This window comes from Rutidosis leptorrhynchoides, unplaced genomic scaffold (assembly GCF_046630445.1).
Source record: "Rutidosis leptorrhynchoides isolate AG116_Rl617_1_P2 unplaced genomic scaffold, CSIRO_AGI_Rlap_v1 contig58, whole genome shotgun sequence".
Taxonomy (NCBI): domain Eukaryota; kingdom Viridiplantae; phylum Streptophyta; class Magnoliopsida; order Asterales; family Asteraceae; genus Rutidosis; species Rutidosis leptorrhynchoides.
The window spans coordinates 17,612-30,181 of record NW_027266801.1 but is presented as its reverse complement, the minus strand read 5'-3'; the positions used below and the strand labels follow the sequence as shown (position 1 = coordinate 30,181).

Sequence of the window (12,570 nt, the reverse complement as noted above, 5' to 3'; positions counted from 1 at the left end):
ACATATGGGCAGCGTCCTCCAAATTCGTTGGAAGGCTTGGCACCGGATGGCGTCGGAGAAGTCATGGAGGGTCATAGAGGATTCGAAGACCAAGATGTGGCTTCTCGGATCCACGGTGCAGGTAAACTTCTTCGTGCTGGGTATTTGCATCCTCTCGGGCGTAGGCTCGCTAAGTACCCTTTTGGAGAAAGGGGATGCACCCATCATATATCCATTTTGACCAAATGCTATCGGGTTTGCTCCGTTGAAAGGGACTAGCCCATTCCCATAGGTTATCGGGTTCCGATACGCTGCTGGAGGTGGATAGGCCGGAGGAGGCATCGGGTTGTAAGGGTATTGCGCTATTAGTGCTTGCCCATTTTGGGCTGGGAGGGGATTGCTAAGGGTTGCCATTTCGGCCTTTGAGGGATCTTTGGATCTCTTCCTCCACCAACCGGTCTAAAGTTTCCGACAGGTAAGAGCGAGCTAGCACGGTAGGAGGGAGACCGTGTCGGCCTCTGCTCAAGCTTCGGCGCAGGTCTTGAGTATGAGGAGATTGGCTTTCGGCTATTCACTCAGGCAAATCTCCATAATTCATTCGGTCGTTTAGGATGCTATTCTAACGAGATCGAGTCAAGAGCTCGTCTCAGAGATCCTCTCGGATTTTGCCTCGGGCATCATGATTTGCAAGTAGACGTCTGTCTCGCTCACGTCTACGAGTCAAGGAGTCACGTAAATTATCTCTACAGTTAGCCTGATGTTGGGCAGTCAGGTCTTCACGAAGATCTTCGTCGGCGCGTGGAGCCACTAGGGGTCTTCTTGAGGATTCTCCGGCCAAGATTGGCCTTCTTGCATATATCCTGTCAGGGCAAATATCTGGGTTGTTCGGTCTAGGAGAGCGACCGACTCGACCTCCTAGAGAGGCCGATCTACCGAGAGGTGATCGGACCGGGTTTTCTATGGGACGGGAGAAATTGTTCAAATCAGCAGTGTTACGAGAGAACACATGGGGTTCTTCATCGGGAACTGGAATTTCACGATTTTCGGCGGCTATTCGGCCACGACAACAGCGACGTGAAGAAGGAGCGGCGGCACGGGCCGGCTCCGCCTCTCGGTCTTCGTCGGGACGCACCACTTCGGATCGGGTCCTTAGCGGCATTTTCTATATACAAAAATGCTAGCCTAACCAAGAACGCAACTTGAGAGAACAAGAAACTTGTATGCGACTTGCCACGGTTGGCGCCAAATGATTCGTCCATGGATGAAAAGTTGAGAGTGGTGAGGAACACGTGCTTTTTGTATACTTAAAGTCAGTCTTGATCGTAAGAAGAGAAGGACTCTGATGAGAGTGGTTGAGCGTCTACGGCCTACCCGGGCCAACAAGGCTCACCTAGAGGCCGATAACAAGGCTAGGCTCTATGTGTAGACATTCGTCTCGGGTCGAGAGGTGTCGATGTGTGTTTGCGTATGCGAAGCGTCTCTAGTGATACAGAGAGTTTACGGAACCGAGCTAGTGAGGTAGGATTGTGTACAGTAAAGTGATGGGACTCTTTGACAAATGTCTTGTCAAGGGCTATTTATAGGGAGTCGCTAGAATTACCCGAAAGTTACCATATTACCTCCGAGTGTAAGTCAAAATAGCCAAGAGAGAGAGAGACTGAGAGACCCGTTCTGAGAGGGCCTCTCCATCGATCTCTATCTAGGGGTCGTGGAGCCGACCTGTGAATTGCACTTATGAATAAGACATTCTTCAAGATGTCAATTTAAGATCTCATTTTCATTTATGACATCGTAGTTGCATTATATGCACAACTGTCGTCGATGATGATTTTGTTTCGATTACATAATTTTTAATATAGACATAACTCGAGATCTCATTATATTCATAACTTTCAGGGACCTGAACCACTTCAGGGATTTTCAAGATTTATTATGTCAAGGGTCTCTTCAAGGAGTACCCGCCTCCAAATCTGGACTATTATAAGTATTTGCTCATGTCTTCTTATGAGGAATTTTATCGTTGGAATCGAATAACTATCACGCTTTAGGCGTGGCGTCCTTTTAAGAACATTCATTTGAATTAGAGCATTTCAACTGGTATATGAAATTCTTTGGATCAAAGAATTCACCTGGCAATATTTTGCAAAATGAATTATCCTTTTATGAACTTTTAGTTCACTTTACTTTTTGAGGATCTAGATAATTCAAAAATATTTTTCATGCAATCTTATTAACCAGCTCTTTATTATCTCCCGCCATTGTGGGAAAATAGTCTTATATAGATTATTTCCTCATTTGAGGAGTCATCTCTTTTCGGTGTAGTGGATAATTGTTATATAAACCGCACAATCCAAAGATTGTAAGATGAGAATGATTAATACCATATTTAATGGGAGAATATAAGACAACATGTTGGTATGGTACAAATATTTATCATTATTCTCATGAGATGGCATAACATTTTTAAATTTGGACGCATTTTTATTTATGCTTTGCTAGCCACTAAAAAAAGAAGGCTTAAATCACATTTTTATTTATTTTACAATCAAACTCACAACTTTAATTAGGTTGTAGTGATAATAAATATGATTCAGGATGGTGGGCCAACATAACATCCTTGATATAATGGACTCAAACCATATATATTTGAATTGTAAGACAACATGTTGGTATGGTGCAAATATTTATCATTATTCTCATAAGATGGCATAGTATTTTTAAATTTGGAGGCATTTTTATTTATGCTTTGCTAGCCCTTAAAAGAAGAATGCTTAAATCACATCATTATTTATTTTATAATCAAACTCACAACTTTAATTAGGCTGTAATGATAATAAATGTGATTCAGGATGGTGGGCCCACATAACATCCTTGATATAATTGACTCAAACCATATATATTTAAATTGGTGATTGTCTTAAATTATATTGCCTTGAGTACAAGCAAAACAAGCGAAGAATCTCCAAATTCTTTCGCATAATCTTTTGCACCAGTATTTGACTTGAGATGGTCTTACCGGTCATGCCAACTAATGGAGTCTTCATAAATTAAACTTTTAGTTTATTACAACATGCGCTTTGATTGTACATATGTTAGTGGTTATGGTAGCAGGAGAAAATTTGTCAGCATGTGATTCACTACGCTTACCCAAATTTGCATATACGTGTGATAAATATAATAAAATGTTTCAACATACTATTGATACATGACCAACAGTTTATATGACATATGACAGGTATGCGATCAACCAAGCCCGACCCACAAGCAGATGCACCATGTGTGACCGCTCAGGGCCTCCAATTTTGAAGGGCCCAATTTTTTTTAAAGAAAAAGTAGCTATACATGTCACATTTGTTCAGTCAGAGCAAAATTTCTTGCAAAAACCGTTAGAATACGTAAATAAGACCCAAAAGTTTTGGGGTCTATATATCATATATTAATCAATCAATTTCAATACTAACAAGTAAGGAACCCGCACAAAAGTACAGATCAATGCTCAATTAATGAGTAATAATTTATTTATTTAATGAAAAAAAATTGGTAATAATTTGTTGTTTAGCTTAATTTAGTATATTTTTGTTAACTTTTTTAAACCAGATGACATTAAGTTGTGTGAGGTCTGAATTAATTAGCCAGATTGCCATTGAGTGATTTGAAAATAAAATATATATTTTTTACCAATCGTCTAAATCTTTAGTTAAGGTTTTTTATTTTTTGTTTTCGAAGACTTTTTTTTTTCCTGCTTAGCAGTAGATATATTGGAAATAATGTGACAGGATTAGACTAAAGTTGTCCGATCTCATAAATGAATAACCTAAGTGCTAGAAATGAGCAGGTATAATACTATACAATCTGCATTAAAATTCATTATATTTTAAACAAAATTTTCAGGCATCCTTCAATTATATGAATGTTGGCTTAAAAAAATTATATGAACATTTAATATGGAGTTGTTTGTGTATCTAGTCTTCTAGTTACTTGGCCTAATGATTATATTTGAATGGTTTTCATTTACATTTTGTCATAGAAATATTAGTCTCCTGAGTATACATCTCATGCATTTTTTTGTGGGTAATTCTATATGATGTTTAGGACATGAAGGGATATATGATGCATAGTGATCTATATTTTTTTAAAGGTGGAGGTATTGCTAGTGACTTGTAAATTATGTAGATCAGTGCACGTTTTTTGATAGACACGAAGTAATGCAGTTCCTTTTGTTGTTAGGCCTTAATTGTTTTGTTTGGTTATAGTGTTATTTTCATACGTTTTTTTCATCAAGTATCTTCTTTTTTAGATAAATATAAAATTAATTTTTTTGGTCAATATTTTAATTATTAGTTACAGATTAGATTTGAAGGTTTTTAAATATAAAGGCCGATGTAGAATATGTTTGATATGTTTGAGGAAATTTCAATTTTTTTTGTGTCATCGGCGATGTCTGATTACTGTATATTAAGATTATAGTTCAATATCTAATCATTTAGATGTACGCTTGCTTTCTTAGTAGACTTAAGTAGAGCTTCAAAAAGAATTAATACACTTTAATTGGAATAAGTTGGAATAACTAATTGCTTGTGATATACTGTACTTGTCTATTTGATACTTTGTACTAACTTCTTTATCTTAATTCAACGTCTGAATTATTCATTCATAATATTATTGAATTAAAATTCGAACGCTAATCATATATTTGACTGAACATTGAAAAGAATATATATATATTTCTTTGAATAAATATATATATAATAACATATATATATATGTTGATCAATCTATTCTCCGCAACTTAAATTATATGTATACGGTCTCATTTGTCCAAGTATGCATATAATGAGGATCTATTTATACATATATATATATTTTTGTGTACTGAATTTGTAAAGAGACGTGAAGTTGGTCTAGATGCGTCTATAGTTGACGACTAATCTGCATATGAGAATGCCACGTGTATTTGGGTTGGATATGGCTTTTCGACCAATTTTATGTGGACTGAAGGATGTGAGGATTGAGTTGTAGATGTCTAATAAGTTGTATACTCAATGTGAATGTGTAAAAAATATGGCGAACAGTGTTTTCGACCTGTTGGGCCAAGAGGCGCAGAGCATACTCATTGGGACCGGTGTGACGGCGCACACGGAGGCCTTGATCTGTTAATTTTTAAATCTCCAAAGGACAAATTGATTGTTTACTATTAAATCAGCACTATATAAACCGAACCAAATCAGTTAGTTTCATTTCAATCCTTTCTCCTTATCCCCTCTCACTTTCGTTTTCGTATCTCTTTAAAGTCTCGGCGATGTGGTTGTTTCCATCTCGATCGCGTCCGAAGATAGTGGTAAAGAATTCGCCGTAGTTCTTGGCCATAACAGTGGTGACGGTGGCGATTCGTAGTGGGATTAGTTTACACGGCGCCTGAATTCGTCCGTCTCTCCTTTTCTCGTCTATCCGAGCCGAAATCGGTTGAAACGTCTAGCTCAAATTTACGGCAGCTCAATTTCGAAACTGTTTGGTATAGTTCGAGATTTGTAGGTTTGGCTCTCAACCTTTGAAGTTGTTTTTTTTTTCGATTTTTTATGACATGGATTGTGTTGTGCGTTATGGAAACCAATTGTATGAAGTTTTAATTTGTTTTCTTTCAATTTGAATTATGTAATCCAGGTATTGTGGTTGACGAAGGCGGCGGGATGAAGGACAGGGGCCGGAGTGGAGGTAGCAGTGGTGAGAGGTGGTTGTCGAACTGACGGGAGAGAAGGACATTGCATAAAATTTCGTTTAATTTTTTACGTTAAAGTTATGTTTAATTCATCTTTTGGTTTAATTAACAATAAATTGGGTTCACTCTAACTGATTCGAAACTATGTGTGTGATTGGAACCGATTATCTTGTGTTGGTTCGGTCTAATGTCCTCTTCCACTTTGCTCTCTTTCGCATAGGTGGCTTTGTACAGTGTGAAATTTTTGTGTTTAATCTGTTACTAGGATTACACGTGGCTGTTAGTAGAGAGATTTGTGAGTGTATTAGCACGTATCGCGCGGTGCAATTTTTTTTCACGCAATTCAGAGCATGATTGCACGCCGTCATATCTAATCGGCTGAATTAGGTTATTTTAAGAGTTGTAAGCGCGTGTATAAGTTACTCAATCTGTGGGGGCTTCAATTCCCCCTCCCTTTCATATATAGGTATTAATCAATCAATTTCAATACTAACAAAAAACCGGCGCAAATCAATGCTCAATTAATGAGTAATAATTTGTTTTTTTCTTTTTGAAAAAAAAAAAATTGATAATAATTTGTTGTATAACTTAATTTAGGACATTTTTGTTAGCTTAATTGAGTTTGTAATCCCAAATTTAAAACCAACTTTCGCTTTTTTCGATTATATAAAAAAGAAAGAGTGCATCAGAGAGAGTTGGAGCAGCCTTGAAATTCATTCATTACTAGCATCGACAATGACCATGTAAAATTTGTCAAAGTAATAGTATTCTTTTAGTAGCACAATCAAATTTTGTAGACAGGCTCAATGCCCAAGAGATAAAAGCACTTCCTCATAACTAGGGTCGTTGCTTCACACAGCAATAGCCTACTAGTTTCTTCTTCGGAGCCGACCACCTTGCAGTTGGAGTAGAATTTTGTAAAGTTTTCAGATAATTTGTACAGATATTCCCACAAGGTGTTTGGCAGAAGATTGCAGCAAGCATCCTCTACAACCTCAGCAAATTGCAGCAAATGAAGCCCTAGAGCACGCTCGTCTGGTGCTGTCAACACTATTTCCCCACTCTGTGGCAAACAAATACAAACAAAATCCAAAGCAAGTCAAACTCTGTCATCAAGTTGTTTGTCGAATTAGAAAACACAGTTTTTCAACATCCATATGAATTACTAAAGGCTTCGAGTGGAGAAGCTTGCTCTCTTCAGTTCCTCTATCTCTTGCCCAGATTTTCTGATGATTGAACAAATTCTGGCATGAGCATAAAGAAGATACACAGCAGTATTTCCCTGCAAATATTTTTTGGGAGGAAATACAGTATTTAAGATCAATACTGAATGTATAAACAAAAGTGTGTCTGGTAGTATTTAATTCGACCTTGTCATTGAGCATCTGATCAAAACTGAATGTATAATCGGTAAGTCTGTTGTTTTTCAGGTCAGCATACCTATAACAATAAAAGATACCCAAAATATTAGTAGTGTTTAAAAGACATATTGGTATCATGTCAGTGCACATTATAGACAAAAAAAAGGACAAAGTAATTCCCTAAATTTCGACATCAAAACAAACAACATCAGGCATTCGCTTTCAATTCAATTATCAAATATTCATCATTTCAAGACACATTTACTGTTTTGCACCAAATATTATATTAACCTAGAGCAGTGACAGCTTAAAAAAAAAAAAAAGAGATTAATGAATTTTTGAAAATTGTTTATCTACGAAAAAGCTCTTACACCAACATGTTTCTGGAATAAGAACGCTTTATGTTTCCAGATAAAAAATCCCATGGTGGGTAGAACATAAGTCATAAAATGTTTATTACTTCAAAGCAACAGCCAATTATGACACCAAAAGACAATCAAATTCCTGAAGATGTTATAATATGTTCATGCTTGAGATCAAATAACATCAGATAGCACAACATTCTACTATCTTTCAGCCAACAAACGGGTTGATTATAGGTTTCTGTGAATATGATGACAAGTTGCGTTACTACAGAATTGCAGTAACAAATGTACCCATTAATGACTTGACTTGTTGAAGATATTGAACCAAGAAAAGAGGATTAGAATACATTACTTATTTGACAGCACCATAACCAACAGCCTCAGCTGTTTTCTCAAGCTCTTCCTCACTCCACTCTAGGTCCTTACCTGACCAGTTAGCAAGGAGTGTCTTAGACAACAAATAAAAAAGGTGGCTACAGGATCATTTTCATGAGAATTAAATGCCAAGACTTTGTTCAAGAAAATGAAGAGAGCTAAGCAACATTTAGCATTGGAGAACTCTACCACGCTCGATGAGTGCTGCTCTACTCCGATTTTTCACTTCATCCAGAAAATCAACTAGTCGCACGACTTCGGTACTACGACTTTTGAAGCGCTTGCCATCCCTCCAAGAACAAGGCCAAAACCAACATGGCTAGTTTTTGGGTATCCACCATCAGCGGGAAGCCAACCTGCACGCATGGCAGCCTGAACGGTAAAATCAAATGGTCAATGGACTTAAATCCTCACGATGCATTGATCGAGACAGCAGCAACACAAAATTTGTGGAGAGTAAATAGATCTGAATAACGCTCATTTAAATTATTCATAAATAGTTACGCTGATGAATAAAATAAAGCTACAAGAGATAAAAAGTATCAAGAGAGCAAGGCATTCACACAATTTATAAAGCATACAACAACTAATGTAGATAATTTGTTGTTGGGTGCATACCTTGAAAAACATATCAAAATGCTGTTGTTGGCCAACATCAGTAACATATATAATCCACTCGGCTTTCTCTTTAGTTAAGCGATACCTGCAATGTGAATAAATACAAAATGATGAAAAAAAGTACTGGCATAGAAAGGAATGAGATGATGAAGAAAAAGTAGGCAAGGGTGGCCTAAATCAGACATAGCACATTTATTTCTACACATACACGACTGTTTACGCATATTTCGAGAACCGAGTAGGAGAGATAAAAACCTGCAAGATTTACTTAAGAAAGATAAACATACCGAAGAGCAGTTAAATCGGTTGAGGCATAGTTAAAACCACCATCGCTTTTCACAACAATAAGAGGTATATTAACCCCTTCCACAAAGATCACCCTAGCACCCTAGCTTTCTTCAACTAATCCTTTCTTGTCGAGTTCATCTATAACGTTTTGAATGAAAGGATTGTAAAAGCTTTCTCCCTGACAATAAGGAACAATAAACAATTAGACTGTGCATCTTGCATCTTGATTCCAGTAATTAACACCATACTTTTAGTGGAAAAAAATTAATACACATATTTAACACACAGATCAATAGGGTAGAGAGTTCACTAGCATGCAATTCTATGCTCAAAAGTAAGAGCAGTGGCCTTCATTTATAGTGGCTGACAACTCCCTGTTGAAAAACTAAAGCCAGCCAACTCGCAGAAGGAGGTAAAATACTACACAGAACACAAATTGAAGCAATTAAACTTCGACAAAATAGCTTTCATGTGATTACCAGTGCAAAAGCAATTATAAAAGTAACATGATTATTGTTGTTAATTTTTTTTTTTAATCACATGCATTTAGATCTAAGGCTGTCCGACTAGCAGAGGTATTGACCAAGAAATCTACACACACGTACACTCAAAAAGCATGAATCCCAATGTCATTGTGAAGAATGTCAAGGAAGAAATTTAACCTTTTCCTCCAACTGAACCCCTAGACGTTCATAGACCTTGTGAACCTCATTCCTGCTGATTTCACAAATCTAACCATATATTCTCAGTGCGTGTAATTCAGCACTGGTATTAATTGACCTTCGTCACCGAAAAGCACAACGTGTCTAATATTAGGAAGCTGTAATGCTACAAGTAACTCACGTTCCTTCACCTGAGCTGCGTCATCGATAACTATGAAGTCCTGTGTCCTCTTCATATGAATGAAATCTATATGATGCATTTATAGTGCAAAATATAATGGAAGCTTTTTCAAGACATAGCTCCTCCTCTCCTTCTTTTTCAAAACACACATATTCTTCAATCTCAGAATTGCATTTCAACAAGTCTTCTCTGCATTCTCCATAACAAACAATTCTGTTACGTGTCCGGCAAGGTGTCTCTTTCACCAATCTCTGAACTAATTCTAGTAGGGCAGCCATATTGGGAGCACATACAAGAGTCCTAGTGTTTGTTCTTAAGAGAGGTAGCAGTAAGACGCAGAGCGTTTTGGTCTTCCCCGTGCCAGGTGGTCCCCACATGAGTCCAACAGATGATTTATGATCACACGGTAAATTTTGAAGGGAAGACAAGAATGATGCAGCTTGTGATTCATTCAATGAACTAGACAAGCCATTTTCTTGAAATTCTTTAATCCGCGATGACGATGAATGGTTCTTTTCCAGGCAGAGGCTGCAATTTCCATTAATCTGAAGTAGAAAACATGCAAACGTAAAATTCATGTTCTCAACAGTTGATCACATTTCTAAACTGAGAAACTAACTTCACAAGTAGTATTAATTACTCACCTCAGAGTCAGGGCAGAGTACTTGTTTGACAAGTTTAAGATTTTTCCGCATGTGAAGCACACTCCAGATTCTTTCATTAGGAGTAACATTCATAAAGAACACAACAAACGAAGGTGAATTCCTAATTTCAATATCATCTTCAGATATTTTGACACTAAAAAACGAGCTAGCATCATCAAAAGCTGCCTCTTCTTCCTTATTTTTGGCAAGTATTGCCAAATAAGACGGCGTTCTGAAGCTTAACAGATCAGAAACAGAGTCGGGATTAGAAGATGTTAAAACAAAAACATCACCAAGCATCATCCTCTTCATCCTGTATTTTCTCCAATAATCAACTCGGACATTGTGGATATTAGGATTGTTTTCTGATACTTGAAAGTCTGTGACTTGAGCATAACAACAATCATTATTCAAGCATGAGGCGAGTTCCGCACGCAACTCTTTCAATAATGGAAGTTTAAACGAATTCATATAACTTTCCACAGATTGAAACGATTCTGGAATTTTTTCATCCTGGCCAAAAACATGTCAATATTTTCATAAAAATTTGAAATTAAAAATCACTTCAATACAAACAACTAGAAAATATTTTAAAATATTACCATGTCGATGTAAAGCTGGTCATAAGAATGTCATTCAAGGACCAAGACAAAATGAGATCAGTGAGGTTGTTCTTCACCAATCCTTGCTCTTCCATATAGATTTTGCTTCTACCCTCTCTAACTATAAATTTTTTACTGCTTTATGCTGATGGCTTTCGATTTTTCTCTAATTATTAGTGTCAAAGGCGGAGAAGGTTTATCATAAAGAAGTCGAAAAGGTTTTATCATTAAAAAGTCGAACAAGTTCTGATCAGAAGTAAATGGCAGTCCAAGCCGTTTGGATTCCAGAGAAAGAGAAGAGCTAACACAGTAATCTCTATATCTGATCTGACTGAAGTGAAGTGAAATCTCTGGATTGTGCTCCTTCCTTTACTCTATATCTACCCTTTTGATTCGATAAAGTGCCTCGATATAATTTAAATAGATACTTCATCGCGCCTTATATAATCTCGTAATAAAATTTGTGAATTTTTAAAAAATTTAATAATTGAAAATATTATTTATTTATTTATCATTTATTATTTAATTAATTATAAAAAATTATTTAAAATAGAATATTAATTAAAATAAATTTAAAAATAATATTAAATAAAATAATTTAAAACATAAATTTTATAAAATGACACTTAAAATAGATCGAAACAGATTTCATTGCTTGAAGTAGATAGAGTAGTAACTTTCAGTACACTGACAAAACTATTCGTGATTGACTATTATGCTGTGACAACTTGTTTCAATTTATCCATTAAATCATACTCCCATCCATTCTATCATGCTTCTCCAAAAACTTATTTTCACACCAATATTTTCTCACGAATTAATTGCAAAAAAAAAAAAGGATTCTCCCTCCATTATGAACTAACATGACCGAATTTGTTAATATTTCGTATCGGTTATTCTCAATCAATAGGATAAAGTTTGAAAAGTTATGACTTTATAAAAAATAGTATATGGGAAATATACCACTTGTAAATTATATTCTCTTCATTTTATATTGTTTGTCCAAAAATATTTTTTTAAAAATTTTAAAATATTTATTCATTTACAAAATCAATATTAATCTTTATCATATTATTTTTATTTTACAATTTTCAATAACAATCCAAATATTTAATGGAGAGTAGACCAAAATTAATTATTAAAATAAATTAATCAAAACAGACATATATTTATTCACTGTTTTAATATTAATATAACATAAATTAGTTATTATTTTGTATGTATTGAATATTAATATAATATTTATAAATATAGATTTGATAAAATAGAATAACTATTGATTTACAACCAACCAAATGTTGTTCGTTGATTAATAATTTTAAATCAATAAACAATTAATTAAAATGTGTATAAAAGCGTGAATACAAAAACACCTATCATTAGATTGAGTATAGGGTAGGTAGTAAGGATCAAAGTCATTTTTGATGTCATGTTCAATATGTTATATTATTTCCGTCTCAAAATACATACAATTATTTATATATATTTACTTATAAATAATTATATATATTTTGAGATGGAAATAGTAATTCATAAAAACGTTTGGTTAATTCAGCAAAGCTGGTAATGAGAAAGTTTTTTATTATAATAAAAATTATTTATGATATCTTATTTAAGAATGAATACCCGTCTCATTTCTCAAGTTCACAAATCTTTAGTTGAATGTCGAGAATAAATCGTAACACTTCCAAAGATGAGTCTGTAACTTCACCCTAAAAACATACATTAGCAATTTCTTCTAATATTATTCTTTACTATTCTCTCAATTAAAACCTTATC

The 12,570-nt window shown here is 35.3% G+C and overlaps 1 pseudogene; it reads right to left on the bottom strand.

The window, feature by feature from the left end:
• Window positions 1–6,479: 6,479 nt before the first annotated feature.
• LOC139884633 (arginine--tRNA ligase, cytoplasmic-like) lies at window positions 6,480–10,660 on the bottom strand (annotated as a pseudogene).
• Between the last annotated feature and the right edge of the window lie 1,910 nt (window positions 10,661–12,570).